Source organism: Hippichthys cyanospilos, chromosome 13, assembly GCF_059441005.1.
Source record: "Hippichthys cyanospilos isolate Australia breed blue-spotted pipefish chromosome 13, RoL_Hcya_1.0, whole genome shotgun sequence".
Lineage (NCBI taxonomy): Eukaryota > Metazoa > Chordata > Actinopteri > Syngnathiformes > Syngnathidae > Hippichthys > Hippichthys cyanospilos.
Window position 1 is genome coordinate 20,661,150 of NC_142381.1, and position 14,501 is coordinate 20,675,650.

The window sequence follows — 14,501 nt, forward strand, 5'->3', positions numbered from 1 at the left end:
TGTGAGTGAGACTCCCTACGGGTCCGCTTTGAGAGCGCTGCATAAGCAGCATAGTGAGCGGTCATTGAGAGATTGCGATAGCAATAGAGTTGGGAAATAACCCCCACATTTGTGTTGCTGCTGAAAAAGTTATTTAAAATAACTTGCGTTCTGATTTTATTTTTTTTTATTTTTTGAACAAAAAGAGAAGAACCTACCTCTGACTTGTAGGAAGAAAAGCTTAGTCCTTACAAACAGCTCTATTATTATTTCAGTTCTTGTAGTTGTAAGTAACATGTTGAAGATTGTTGAGAAAAATGCAATTTCAAAACCGTTGTTATGGTATTATTAAGTACTCGTATCAGTACTTGGTATCGGCAAGTACTTAAATGTCAGTACTTGTACTCGTACTTAATAGGCAAAAAAGTGGTATCGGGACATGCCTATTTAAAATCTCTTTAAATTGACAGTATCATTTAGACTCATGGTCTAATTGTTCAACATGACACATTTCCAAATTACCAATAGCGACACCTGGTGGCAGACAAAAAAGTAAATTTTTACACATTCATGTTCTGTGCTATGCCGGTTTCAGCAAATTCACTCAAAATTAGTCAGGAGAATATTGCGACAGGGAACATGAATCTCAAGTTTTATGACTCCAAATTTGGGCGTGGCCTCAAAACCCAATGTCTGGCCAGACCGGTAAAACTTAATGTAATTGGACGAAGATGATCTTTTCGAAATTTCATTTCATGGGAGTACTAAACACAGTTTTTTCCTCGTCGTGTGGGTGTCACCTTGTGGCAGCAAAAAATTACATTTTCATTTATATGTACCTTGTTGAGCCTGTCAAAGTAATATAACTCATTTTTTTTCAGACAGGCCTTCAACACGCCTAATTTACTCCACCAAATGTTAAGATGTTATGATCATGGCCGTGGCCTATCCAGCAGTGCTCATTACGGCAATTTATTGTTACAGTAAATGCTGATGTAGTTTGACCCAGATGATCTCATCTTGTCACAACTTCACACGTTGAATGAAAGTAATTTCCTAGAGACATCAACAAAAAACATTGAAAAAAATATGGAGGGTTAAAACATTGATATGTTTTATTGTATTTCACAACATATATTGAAGCTGTGTGGGGAATTCTATCGTGTTTTGTAGCGTTTTTATGCTTCAAAGAGATATTATTGTCATGCCAAGATGTGTGCGCTCATTGTAGTTTATTTTATTTTATTTATAAAAAATATGTTTAGTGTGTGCCAAAGTGTCAGTTTGTACATTTTATGTGTAGTATTAAGGTTTTTTTTTTTTTAATGTCCCGGATTCTGCAGTTAGAAGTACAGTCGGCCCCCGGTTTACGAACACCCTCTTTTACGAACATTTCGACTTACGAGCATGAACTGCGGAGTTTTTTGTCCCCCTCTTACGCACAAACCTTCCATCTTACGAACAATATGGCATTCCGGCCACTATATTCGTACATTTATTTTCGCTTTGCTCCGTCATTTAAATCAGAAGCTGACGCTCATCACGGCAACGTTGAAGGCTATTGCTCTTACAATGTCACAGTCACTCTCAGTCACGGTGTCAGTCACGGAGTCAGTCACGGAGATGCTATTGGCCGGCGTCATGTCAATCACAGAAATGCCGATATGCTATTGGCCGAACGCCTTTATCTAGCTTGATGGCACAGCTGGTCGGGAAGGAAGGAAGGAAGGAGAGAAAATGAGTGAAAAATGGAAGGGAGGAATTTTGCAAACTTTATCTGTTAGACATGGCTTCTAAAATTGCAAGTGGCGGTAAAGGAAGAAGTAAGAGGATGATGACAATAGAAACCAAACAGGAGATATTAAAAATACGAAGGAGGCGCATGCATAGTTAACCTTGCTCGTGAGTATAGACGGAACCACTCAGCAATCTTCTAAGGGCAAGACTTTCCTTGCCGGGGGACGGACCTCGCTCGACAACAAAATGGAGAGGCTTCTTCTATTATGGATTAAAGAGAAGGAAATCGCCGGTGATATGTTTTAGTTTGAGAAAAGCTCTTGTTTAAGAAAATAAGTAAATAAATTCTGCGGGTTGGTCTCTGCTCACCTCCGTCTCCACTCGGCTCAAGTCTCCACTCGGCTCAAGTCATGTCGCCCCAGAGGAAAATGTCATTTATCCGTTGTATATCCATGTTATTTAAATTAACTGTACAGTAGATTATCGTATTAATTTTAAATATGTGTGTAAATTCGTGATGGTTTTAACTGTAATTTCATCACGCGTTGCCAGTCAATGTGTACGTACAATTGACCTCGCTTTGCTACATCAATGAAGTCTTCTGCTCACGCATGACACGGTAACGCTGATATGCTATTGCTCTTACAATGTCACAGTCACTGTTTCAGTCACGGTGTCAGTCACGGAGATGCCGATATGCTATTAGTCGAACGCCTTCATCTAGCTTGATGGCACAGCTGGTCGGGACGGAAGGAAAGAGAGAAAATCAGTCAAAAACGGAAGGAAGGATTGACAGGTTTGACTTGCCAGGGGATCCTGGGTAACAATTAGCATCCCTGAAAACAAAGGTGATGGGGGTATAAGGACACAACTCGGGCCTTGCCTACACATAGGTGTTCTTGCAAACGGGCATTAAATGTTTCCGTTTTGTCCTATTTGCTATATGTGGCCGGGTTTTTTGGTTTTTGTTGTTGTTGTTTTTTTTAATCATAATCTAATGTTTCAAAACCTCCAGCCTAAATGGAGATTTGCCCTAGCTTCCGGTTTCGTGGACACGCGTGCTCAGCTTCAACGGGGATTTGCGTCATCGCGCTATTCTTTTTCCCACGGAAGACCGGATACTGGTGACCTCAGAGGGAAAGTTCTTTCGAACTGGACAGAATTTGTGACATTTCTGCCGCCTAATGACTTGGCATTGCTTGTACATGTATTTGAAACCGCACTATGTGGTTTCATATAGGTGAGACTTTTTTTTTTTAAATAAACAAACGACGACGATACATGTAGACGACAGGGCGTGGTTGTTATTCCCTTATTTCCTCTCATTATCACGTAAGAAATCATCTCTTTTCCCAAATACATTGTCTTTACATCATTATCAGAAATAACTTTCGTCAGTTGCCATAATGTATGCTTTCAATCAACATTAATTAAATAGACATTCACAATTTATTTGTGTCATACCACATATATTGTATCAATATTTGCTGACCAAAATTACTCCGTTTGGAGCTTTTGTTCTTTTGCCTCTTTTGCCTTGTCAATAAAGTAATGACTATCAGCTGTCACTCAAGCTCATTAACATGTCACACACACATATGTCATGGATGTCGAAACTGTCAAGCGACACTGGACATGACGTCTCCATTTTTATTTTTCAATTATTTATTGCTGAAACAAAGCAGTGAATCATCCTGCTTCCTCATATGACTCGTTTTTATTTGCGTGCATTTTTGTGTTGCTTTTATGATGGCACGACCAAAAGAGAGCATGAAGACGACATGGAAACTGTTAGGAGCATAATGCAGTTGCATGTCAGGCGGGTGTGGTGACAAAAGAAATAACGATAAAACGATACTATGGAGGACCAAAAGTGCCAAAATTCAATAAATAAATGTACCATTCAAACATTAAATATAAGTGTCATTAAATAATTTAATGTGTCATTAATTAATTAAAAGTGACATTAATTAAATAAATGTTTAAATAATTAATTTAAACGTTTCATTGAATTAATAAAACATTTATTTCATTATGACACATTTCATTCTTTAATGACACATTTATTTAATTATTGACACAATTATTTAATTAATGACATTTATTTAATCAATGACACATTTAATTATTTAATGACACATTTATTTAATTAATGACACATTTAATTATTTAATGACACTTATATTTAATGATACGCTGTTGCTAGGTTTCATCCTTTGCTTATCTGTCAAGCTCGCTCGTCAAAGTTTAATGGGCGGGTCCTAACACCTGATTGGTTACCCGCTCTTCAAGCCAAAACAAATTAATTTCAGAGAAGATTGACTTAGAGGATGAATGTACTCCAATACGTTGGATGGCACGATAACATTTACATTTATTTGAATGGTCAGACCAAACGACTAAACCCATGGTTGTCTGTCTCAAGGAATATCAAGAAAAATCCTAATAATAATAATAATAATAATAATAATAATAATAATAATAATAACAACAACAACAACATTTGTTCAGCTGAGCGCTTGTTATACCGATTCTTTGCCGGGTTTATTTTCTACATCAATATCATCGTCATCTTACGCCCGGTAGGAGGCGGAAAATGCTCCTAGATTGGTAGTCATCCCTAATTATAATTAGTCGACGGCGAACAAGAAAAAGTTCAAGACCGAATACATCATGTGCACGTGCTTGTCCCATTGTTTTGAGAAGTGAAAAATGGCAAAACGTTGCACAGAGTTACATAGAGGCATCAAATTTAATCGAAGAAGCACTTCACAAAACTCAGCCTCCCATGGCGGCTCAGTTGCAGCAGCAGAGACCTGCTACTCCCTCAAGAACACCCGTCCAAGGTAAGCCAAATATCCATTATTATTTCACGTTTGAATTCGTTTTAAAAATATATATGTATTTGGTTGTTTCATTACGACTATCAATTAGGCGAGCATAACGCTCGGTAATTTTGCCGAATGCTGTTCGTTTGCTGGCAGAACCACACCAGTTTGAAAATAAAGGTGCGACATATTTCTCTGTTGCAGCCGAGGTAGCAAGACTTTTTGCGCCATATACTGTAATTCCGCTGGAGCGAATAGAGTTAAAAGGCCGAGAAGACCAGCATTTCAAATCGGCTAAACAAGTCTGACCACCAGGCAGATAAAGTTCCAGATATGACCTTGAAAGCTCACCTTCTTGCTGCCGGACTTGGGGAGCAAAAATTAACATTTTCAGGTCAGTAGTTACCATAGCGATACCAAATCCCCCCCACCCAAGAAAAAAAAATAAACAACAAACAACAATATTGCAAATGTATTCAAAATTTCATTCAAAGTCAATCACATGATAAATTAATATCTGACTCCAGCTTAATGTCCATAACATGAATAATGTTTTTTATGTGCTCAGTTGTGAGTGGGCATGAGTAAAGTATGGTTGTCACATCTGAACTGTTTGAAGTATTTCCAAAGCTCCAAAACTGAGGAGGTTTTGAACTTTTAAAGATAGCGGGATTTACTCGCAGCAGAAACCTTGGATTGATTCCGTGTCCAAGCTCTGGATACACACTTGCCTACCTGAAAGAGCCATCAACGATGATCGGACAGGCTACGATTTACATATGTCCACTTCAGCAGGATCTACCATTCCAGCCTTACGTATATTTACAGAGACTCATGTTCAATAGTCAAAGCAATGTTTACTGTTCATTTATAATCATTATTTAAAACTATTTTGTTGTCGTTAGGAGCACTCACAACAGGCCTCTGGACCAGAAGTCCCCTGCCTCAGTTGTGAAAAGGCAGTTCCCTTTTCAGGAATGAAGGTATACAGACTGAGCTGCAATGGGTGGGTGCTTTTTACCATTCTGCAAGATTAGTATATATTATTTTTGTTCCGAAACAAATGTTTCAAGAGTGTCGAGCACACAATCAAGATAATAGGAAGATATTTTGTACATTTCAAGGACATCAACAGAGGAATCAAAAACACATCAAGAGGCAGGCCAAAGTGAAAATGACAGAGAGACAGCCTCAGTCAATGACTGTTCCAGAGAGGCCTGAAACATCAGCGGAGAGTGCAGTCATACCAGGAGTGACTAACACTGAGGCACTGAACCATACGGACACAGAAGAAGGTTTATATCATCACAATAGAATTCCTCTCCAGTTGTGTGTAAAAGAGTCTCATTGAAAAATAACATATGTAGACAAATCTATACTAGCACTATAACACAACTATAGTGTATGTTAAAAATATTGTTTTTCAGAATGTTACATTCAACAAATGGTTGGGTTAAATAAAAAAGCCAACTATAAGTCAAAAAAGGACTGACCCAGTATTTAGGCCAATTTGATATAATTTTCTGAGTTGTTTTGCACAAAAGTAATTTCGAGAACTTAGTCATTCAATGATACACAAGACAGCCTCAAATGGACTTTGGTAAATGGACTTTCACTTATATAGCGCTTTTCTACCTTAGGTACTTAAAGCGCTTTACACTAACTAGTCATTTACCTACTGATGACGCAGCATCAGGAACAACCGGGGGTTCAGTGTCTTGCTCAAGGACACTTAGACATGGTCTTGATGGTCGGGGGATCGAACCCACGGCCTTTCGGCTGGGAGACGACCACTCTACCACTAAGCCATGCCGCCCCTAATCTGGGTTGTTTTAACCAAACCTGAAAATGTGATCAAATAAATATTGGAATTAGTCTTTTTTTTTCCCTTGCTCATAAGTTATTTTGAACCTATTGGTTTGAAAGCTAATTCCTTCCTTTTTTAACTTGGCATTTCATTAATTAATATGAATCATATATTTATGGATAACGAGTAGATATCTGTTTCATGTAACTTGCAAACTCACAACACGTCTCTCTGACATCTATTACTTTATTTTCATTTTTATTTATTTCTAGAATGGGAGCTTATTAAGGAACCAGCTCAAGCTACCAAGGTTTACATAGAGAGTTTGTGAAGGAAACATGCATTTGGGAAACCACAGAGAATGAAGATAGATGCAAGGGACTCTGATGAGGACAGGGAACGAGAAATGTTTAAATGATAAAAGTTATTGAATGCACTGATCAGGAGGTTTAAGTGACACAAATTCTGTATCAGTGAAACTACACAAATACCATGCAGTTTTTGGCATCTGTTTTATTATCCATCTTTTAAACATTTTTGTATCACTCATCTGAGTGTGAAGAACACAGCATTGATGTTATCCATTCTGTGTACCAGTGACGAGAGTTCATGTATCTTCATTAAAGATACTTAAAGTTCAATTTCTGGAAGTACTGCAGCTGTCAAAAGGTAGCTTCAACCTGAAAGGACGAGGAATATGATCAATTTTGAATTTATAACCGGTGACATGAGGTATTTAGCAGTGATGGGAAAAGAAGGCTTTAAGATGCTTCATGACCCAGTTGTATTTTTTTTTTACTCCTTCTAATGGTACTCTGTTCAACATAGGCTTTGAAACTTCCTGTTTTGAACAGACAATGGAAGCTCCAGCCTTAGTTTTTGAACTACTTATTTTATTTTACTTCCACTAGGTACATCATGCTGACATTTTTAAACCTCTTTCTTTAAGCCAACAGTGGCCATTTAGACTTCTTAAAATGACATAACCTGGGGTGCTGCTTTCTGTGTGTGATAGGCCATTCTCAAAGGTTTTGTCCCCTCTCATAATGAATTCCATATCAAAAAGGTACAACTCTTTCTTTAACCTCAGTAGGATCTGCCATCGGGCCTTGCTCTCTGTAACGTCTCCAGAGTTGTTGTGGTGATTGGTTCCTTTCAGTTCTAAGGCCATGACAGTTCCAAGCATCTTGGAAAGAGTTCAGGCTTTGCTGAATTTGTGGAAGGAAGATCCGGTGCAGTCCAAAAAGATGAACTTCGTTGTCTGGATTCAGTGTTCCCTTTGCTTCAAGTGAAGTGAAGATCTGATAGAAGAGGTCCAGGGAATGCTGATAAACGTCTCTCCATATCCTTTCAATTCTGTGCTTAGGATAAAATTGGCAATGTATCAAATTATTTCTTAGTGACATTATAAAGAAATACACTCATCTGGTGATATTGTGATCCAAATGTGTATTTACCGCTGGTTATGGACACTTCTGCCTGTGATGTGTGAATTCCTGTCAGTATCCCTGCTCCTGATCATGAACTCTGCCACATCTGCATTCTCTCCCCCTTTATCAGATCTGACTCTTGAAGGCAGCCCATACTGATTAACAGCAGCTATGAAACTTTCTTTGTAAGACTGTACAAGCTCTGTTATTGCCAGCCACAGTCAAATAGACCACTAAACGACTGAATCCATCCACCCCGCCAAGGACAACAAATCTCCACCTGTCAGGCAGTTGTGAACAGACAAAAAAAAAGTTTATGGTAAAGCATATCGTATTCAATATTAACTAGAGAAAGATGTACAGATTACTGAATACGATCACTGACCTGATTAGTATATGGTTCCCATCTATATGCCATAAAGAATTTGGGCCTGGAACAGAATACTGTCGTCGTCTTGAAACATGCAACCTGAGCCGTCTCATTTGAATTCCCTCTGCATCGACTCTGCGTAAAGACTCTTGCAGCCTTGAGATTGACAGAAGGAAAATAAAATTGACCTCTGGGATTTCTTAAGGAATCCTTTTTTGAAGCAATGGTCAGGTTATAAGTAACAAATATACAGTCATGTGTGTAAAACAGTTTCAGTGCAGCAAAGCCAAAGCCTTCAAAATAAAAGTTATTCAACACACGACAGAAACAAATCAAGTTGCTAACTTAAATTTCAGCAGATTGCAGATAAAATCCCAGATGCATGAAATCAGCTAGGCTCCCTAATTGATTTCAAAGAAGCAATACTTTAAAACGAATTAAAACATCGCTCATATCGTTTTACTCACTTGGAACACGCACACCTCTTGCATTCAGATGGCCACGCATGAACTTGTAGCCGGAATTTGGATGTGGACTTCACTTACAATGCGGTCCAGTTCCTTGTCGTTCATCGTTGAAGAGAGATCTCTCTATCTACACAAAATACATTACCGATAATAAAGAAATATGGCACTAAACGTGGATGAGATCGCTGAATAAGTTGACAACTTGTGAATGTAGTACACTTACCTCAAACTGGCTTGCTTCATGAGTCTCCTGACTGTCCTCTTTGAGACCCCGAACGTCGCTGCAATTTGACTTGTTGATAATCCACAAAGTACGTAATTTTCCAGAACTGCAATTGGTATATCAAACGCCAAACGTCCCGATCCATTTGTGTGTCGTGCTCGGGGACCTGTGAACCTCTACTGTACTTCCTCTAAAATTGCAGTCACTCTTGGGTCAATGTCGGAAACGGAAAGTGCAGAAATAAGTCCAGCAACTTCAATAAATTCCTTCACTTTTCGTTGAATAAAATCGTTTTCTACAGGCCCTGCCTCCACATTTTCAGCAAGGTCTGAAATATCTCGACCTAACTGTCGTGAAAGATCACGAAGGTCCTCTGTCATCGCATCCGCCATGTTTCCAACCTCTTCAGGCCGAAGTAATGGATTGGACATGATTTGAGTTAACGGGCTTTGGGCCCGCCCACTAAATTGACGAGGGAGGTTGACAGATTGCCGAATGACAGATAGAGAAATAGCTGAAAACTGGCCGTGTTTCATACTTTGCTAAACTGTCAACCTCTCCCGTCAAATTTGATGGGTGGGCGGGTCCTAACATCTGATTGGTTACCCTTGCAAGACAAAGCAGGGTAACCAATCAGGTGTAGGACCCGCCCATTAAACTGACGCGAGAGCTTGACAGATAAGTAAAGGATGAAACGTAGCAACAGCGTGTCATTAAATATAAGTGTCAATAAATAATTAAATGTGTCATTAATTAAATAAATGTGTCATTACATAATTAAATGTGTCATTAATTAAATAAATGTGTCATAAAATAATTAAATGTCATTAATGAAATAAATGTTTAATTATTTCAATGAAACGTTTAAATTATTTAAACATTTATTTAATTAATGACACTTTTAATTAATTAATGACACTTTTAATTATTTAATGACACTTATATTTAATGATTGAATGGTACATTTATTTATTGAATTTTGGCACTTTTGGTCCTCCATACGATACATCGTCCCACTTGGTGATTTTTTTTGACAAGAGAATTGTAGTTGCCGTACTCGGCCCCGTCATGGATGTCGACGCTGCTCACGCGATAGTTGAAATGACAGCTTATTTTTTCTTTCTTTTTTTTCTAAATTCTCTATTACTGATACAATGCAGTACATGGCAATAAATATTTCACGATCCCGTGGGCTACAAACCATCAGATTCAGTACAACACAACATTAAACAAATACTGTAGATTAAAAAAGCGAACTCCCTGTGTCAGTTTGTGGTAGAGGACTGTTTAGGAAGGAGAAAGAGCAGGCTCTTTTTGTGGCAGCGGCATGCAGTGTGGCGACTGTGTGGCAGCTGCCACCGAGAGCCACGGGTAGCCACACTTGATGCCACCAGTAGCCACTCTTTCCGAGGCATTTCCATGTTCGTCTGTGGCTGCTGCCACCGGTAGCCACACTTGATGCCACCAGTAGCCACTCTTTCCGAGGCATTTCCATGTTCGTCTGTGGCTGCTGCCACCGGTAGCCACACTTGATGCCACCAGTAGCCACTCTTTCCGAGGCATTTCCATGTTCGTCTGTGGCTGCTGCCACCGGTAGTCACACTTGATGCCACCAGTAGCCACTCTTTCCGAGGCATTTCCATGTTCGTCTGTGGCTGCTGCAACCGGTAGCCACACTTGTTGCCACTCTTTCTGAGGCATTTCCTTGTTCCCTCTGTGGCTTGGCTTCACCTCCACGTTATTCTTTTTCGTGTTAGACTTGCAATGTATTGTTGTTGGTTTGTATAGTTGCTTTTATTTCACCCATTATTGTGTGGATTCCTCTTTCGTCGTCGCTGCCGTTGCTTTTTCCTCGGTCTTTTTTTTTTTTATAAATATGTTTCTCTTATTTTCATTTCATGTATGTTTTTTAGATGTACTGGTATTGTATCTTATTTAGTGTGGACTGTGTTTTCATTTATTCACATTTGTATTATGTTCTATCACGCAATGACCGGAAGAGGCGTCTCCAGAGTTACTACGAGCGATGCAAACGAGTAGTCACGGTCGATGCAAATGAGTAGTCACGGTCGATGCAAATGAGTAGTCACGGTCGATGCAAATGAGTAGTCACGATCGATGCAAATGAGAAGCCACGAGCTATCCAATGAGCTGCAAGCAATGGCCGACATTTCACCGGCTATCCAATGCGCGGCAGGTAATGGCTGACTGGGCGTCGCTATACTGTAATACGGGGACTCCCCGTCGCCCAGCTGTCCAGTGAGCTGCAAGCAATGGCGGACGAGGCGTCTCCCGACGTGTCCTGAGCATGCAAATTAGTAGGCTGTTACCAGTATGTTGCTCCGTTTTTAAGTTTTTGGTTGTGTCCCCCTAGCGTTGTTGTTTTTTTTGTTAATTTTTGCATTGTATTGCATTCTTTTATATTAATAATAATAATAAAAAAGAGGAGTCGCGATGGATGCAAACGAGTAGTCACGATCGATGCAAATGAGTAGTCACGGTCGATGCAAATGAGTAGTCACGATCGATGCAAATGAGACGCCACGAGCTATCCAATGAGCTGCAAGCAATGGCCGACATAGCAAAATGTCATATTAATTGAAACTAAGACGTTTAGCAACACGCATTCGCAATTAATTATTATTATTAATATAAAAGAACACAATACGCTAGGGGGACACAACCAAAAACTTAAAAACTGAGCAACATACTGGTAACAGCCTACTAATTTGCATGCTCAGGACACGTCGGGAGACGCCCCGTCCGCCATTGCTTGCAGCTCACTGGACAGCTGGGCGACGGGAGTCCCCGTATTACAACATAGCGACGCCCAGTCAGCCATTACCTGCCGCGCATTGGATAGCCGGTGAAATGTCGGCCATTGCTTGCAGCTCATTGGATAGCTCGTGGCTTCTCATTTGCATTGATCGTGACTACTCATTTGCATCGACCGTGACTACTCATTTGCATCGACCGTGACTACTCATTTGCATCGATCGTGACTACTCGTTTGCATCCATCGCGACTCCTCTTTTTTATTATTATTATTAATATAAAAGAATGCAATACAATGCAAAAATTAACAAAAAAAACAACAACGCTAGGGGGACACAACCAAAAACTTAAAAACGGAGCAACATACTGGTAACAGCCTACTAATTTGCATGCTCAGGACACGTCGGGAGACGCCTCGTCCGCCATTGCTTGCAGCTCACTGGACAGCTGGGCGACGGGGAGTCCCCGTATTACAGTATAGCGACGCCCAGTCAGCCATTACCTGCCGCGCATTGGATAGCCGGTGAAATGTCGGCCATTGCTTGCAGCTCATTGGATAGCTCGTGGCTTCTCATTTGCATCGATCGTGACTACTCATTTGCATCGACCGTGACTACTCATTTGCATCGACCGTGACTACTCATTTGCATCGACCGTGACTACTCGTTTGCATCGCTCGTAGTAACTCTGGAGACGCCTCTTCCGGTCATTGCGTGATAGAACATAATACAAATGTGAATAAATGAAAACACAGTCCACACTAAATAAGATACAATACCAGTACATCTAAAAAACATACATGAAATGAAAATAAGAGAAACATATTTATAAAAAAAAAAGACCGAGGAAAATGCAACGGCAGCGACGACGAAAGAGGAATCCACACAATAATGGGTGAAATAAAATCAACTATACAAACCAACAACAATACATTGCAAGTCAAACACGAAAAAGAATAACGTGGAGGTGAAGCCAAGCCACAGAGGGAACAAGGAAATGCCTCAGAAAGAGAGGCAACAAGTGTGGCTACCGGTTGCAGCAGCCACAGACGAACATGGAAATGCCTCGGAAAGAGTGGCTACTGGTGGCATCAAGTGTGGCTACCGGTGGCAGCAGCCACAGACGAACATGGAAATGCCTCGGAAAGAGTGGCTACTGGTGGCATCAAGTGTGGCTACCGGTGGCAGCAGCCACAGACGAACATGGAAATGCCTCGGAAAGAGTGGCTACTGGTGGCATCAAGTGTGGCTACCCGTGGCTCTCGGTGGCAGCTGCCACACAGTCGCCACACTGCATGCCGCTGCCACAAAAAGAGCCTGCTCTTACTGTTAGGAAGAGTGGGACATCACAGCTCTAATTTCGGACCCGCGCTCATAACATTTACGGCCCTATTGATTCACAAGTTCAAGTCTTAGTTCAATTTGCCCCTCACTACCGGCAACAAATCTAAATAATATATTGTTAAAAAAAAATTTTTGCATAGCAACACTCCAAAGACGTTTCCAAAATAAACTTCGTTTCCAAGTGTCAGCGAAAGTAACCCAAGGGCTGACCTCCGTGCACTTGCTCTTCCGGTTTAGCTCTTCCCGTGGGTACCGTGAAGTAAGTAAGTCGTCTAAACTGTTGCGATATTAATATTTGTAATTGTTGTCATATTTAGTCATTATTACTTCAACTTTGTTCGCTAAGTTTTTTCGTCCTATAGTATGCCGACACGTGTGCTACGTGTGCTAATTTGATGACGCATTTGACTAGTTATGTTGCGGTAATATAATGTAGTAACCTGATTGCTTACTTAATGCAATACATCGACCGCCACCATCTTCTACTTTTATGAATAAAACGTTGTTTTCATTATCATTTATTTTAATCATTATTTCATTATTTTTCGTTACGCAATAATGAACAACAACACTAAGTTAGTGGTGTACTTAGTTGTCGTAAAAATAAATGTTGTAATTAACTTTACTTTCTCCAATTAGTGGTGTACTTAGTTGGTGTTAAAAAAAGTAGCCTCTATGTTCTTCCATCACTTTGTTTTCACTATTTTGAGTATTATTAATTACATTATAATTTGTTCATTACGTGTTTGTTCGCTAGTATACTAATGCTACGTGTGCTGTGAAATATATTCAAATTCAGCTATCACTAAATTCCCCTAGAATTTCCCCCACTATTGTTATTATTGTTATTATCGTTATTATTATTTTCACATGCTTGCTTATCTAACGTAATTTTGCTGCCATTATCGTTATCTACAATCTTCTATTTACAGATGTAATTGTATGGCTTTAATAAATATCAGCAAGACAAAATGTAGACGTTCTTTCTCATTCATTATTAATTACTTACACATCCTTAAGTAATTTGCTGTAAAAACGATTAAACCTAATTATAAAATATTTCGTTCGGTGGAATGTACAGCACATAACTAAATGAAAAAACAGTGCAAAATTAAATGACACAACCATAATTTTATAGAAGAAGTGACGGTTGAACAAAAATCGTCAATACCCTAACTTGTCATCGTTGTCATTGTGCCAATTCAATTGTCGTCTTAAACACATGTGATATTAGATATGCATGTTTAATTTTGTGAAAGATATTTTTTAAAAAGTCTTGCTGCCTTGAACTCAATGTCTGAAGTATTTCTGACAACTGTGAGTAGAAACGGAGAACAGCACATATCTGTCAGGCTCATCTTAACTGTCTTGTTTGTCACCGGACTTCAAATGTAATAGCCATATATGAAGAAGACAAAAGAACGTTGGTCAAATCATTCTAATAAGGCTTTTTGGGATAATGGGGTTGAGTAGCTATTAGATTATAATTTTTTTAAATGTAATTCCGGTGTGTTTCTCAAAAATATATGCATATTTTAAAAA

At 39.4% G+C, this 14,501-nt stretch overlaps 1 protein-coding gene and 1 pseudogene across 35 annotated transcripts in view; one reads left to right on the forward strand and one right to left on the reverse strand.

Annotated features, from left to right (window-relative positions):
* Positions 1 to 14,501, forward strand: part of LOC148414195 (uncharacterized) — a 46,691-nt gene that overhangs the window by 23,655 nt on the left and 8,535 nt on the right. For 26 of the 34 annotated variants that reach the window (XM_088431268.1, XM_088431265.1, XM_088431261.1 and 23 more), the window contains exons 1-3: positions 3,922 to 4,562; positions 5,450 to 5,550; positions 5,669 to 5,839. The exons of 1 other annotated variant lie outside the window; for it this stretch is intronic. The gene's annotated coding sequence lies outside the window, so the exon portion shown is untranslated. Of the gene's footprint in view, positions 1 to 3,921; positions 4,563 to 4,748; positions 4,939 to 5,007; positions 5,840 to 12,988; positions 13,223 to 14,501 lie in introns of those variants that run through there. 7 more of the 34 variants (XM_088431237.1, XM_088431240.1, XM_088431239.1 and 4 more) reach the window with 7 other exon arrangements.
* On the reverse strand, positions 6,578 to 8,723 carry LOC148414197 (uncharacterized; annotated as a pseudogene). The gene is made up of 5 exons (XR_015867676.1): positions 8,697 to 8,723; positions 8,619 to 8,635; positions 8,167 to 8,307; positions 7,809 to 8,061; positions 6,578 to 7,707 (listed from the first exon to the last, which is right to left on the reverse strand). The product of XR_015867676.1 is annotated as an uncharacterized LOC148414197 (transcript).